Below are 1571 nucleotides of genomic sequence, written 5' to 3' on the forward strand. Positions count from 1 at the left end.
TTTTTTTGCAAAAACAAGCTTCTATAGGGCAAGAAAAGAAAATCGGTCTGTTTTCTATGTATATGCATGTTATGGATCCTACTGTGAACTTTTCTACTCAGAAATGCTAGAAGGCAGTCCTAATTCTGAACTATTGACCTAATTTAACCTCAGAATTGTGACAAATAGTTGTATGTATTGTCCTTAAATAAGATGCTCATGATGGAGGGTGAGTTAGTTTTTAGGTAAACTAGTCCTGTAATCTGTCAGTTAGTGGTTGTTTCTCAGTATACAGCACTGCAAACTCATTCCAGCATCCTCCTTTCTTGCGTTTTTCTCCGGGTTAATAGCTGATCAAAGCAGATGTTGTCGCATTTATTCATTTAGCAGATGCTTTTATCCAAAGTGACTTAAAAATGAGGAGCAAAACGAGCGAAGCGGGCAGATGGTGAATAAAAGAGAGCTGAACAGAAATGAACACTAATTTGGTCAAAGGACACATTCGAGGTGGTTAAGTGTGCTGAGCTCTGAGTGTCAAAACATTGTTATGCTGGCCGCTAATTAACACACACACACACTCACACTCACACTCACACTCACACACACACTCACACACACACACACTCACACTCACACTCACACTCACACTCACACACACACTCACACACACTCACACACACTCGACCCTGTTATTCACTCGCTGTCACTCTCACTGAAGAGTTTCATTAAAGCTGCTGGTTTCACAGGTAGGTGAGGATCCTGACAGTTTGGCTGTTTTATGATGCTGACCATATCAAACACATCATATAATCCACATCAAGAGCTCATGCATCAGCTGAAGAACCAGCCGTCACTCATTAGTGTGCAGCTTCTAAACCAGCGCTGCTGTCAGACTTCAGTTTGGAGAATAATTGGTGTAACAGCATGATGTGAACCAGAATGATGTTTGATGTCTGATTATGGAAGCCCGTTTATTCCACGGAATAAAATAAAATAAAATAAATCACAAATCAGACTTTCTTCTTGCAATTATGTGAAAAATAATCTGAATTGCGAGAGATAAACTTAGAATCCTGACCTTTTCATCTCACAATTTTGACTTTTTTATCTGAATTCTGTTGATCTCATTTCAGTCTTTTTTTCCTGCAATGGAATAAATTATAAATAAAAAAATATTTAAACTTTTACACATTTAACATTATTTTTTAATCCTATTGATGACAATAATGCAGCTGAATAATACTCAAAATTATACTGAAATTGGTTTAAATATTTGATATCTACAAATCTGAATCATATCTAGTTTTGAAACTTGATAATTGTTTTTATAATTTACAGTAATATGTTCACAGATAAAAATACATAAAAAAATGCATATATGCAATTATATTACATTATATTATATTAATTTTTCAATGAACCTGAAATGATCATTGCATTATAAAAATTAAAATGATTGCTCCATTATTTAAAGCTATTGTAAAGTATGTTATGTATTTATGATTAATATTTTGGATTTTTTTTTAGACTTTCAGTATTTTTGTTTAGTATAAGTGAGATACTATTACATTTTTATTTATTTATTTGTTAAT

This window comes from Barbus barbus (genome assembly GCF_936440315.1).
Source record: "Barbus barbus genome assembly, chromosome: 6".
Taxonomy (NCBI): domain Eukaryota; kingdom Metazoa; phylum Chordata; class Actinopteri; order Cypriniformes; family Cyprinidae; genus Barbus; species Barbus barbus.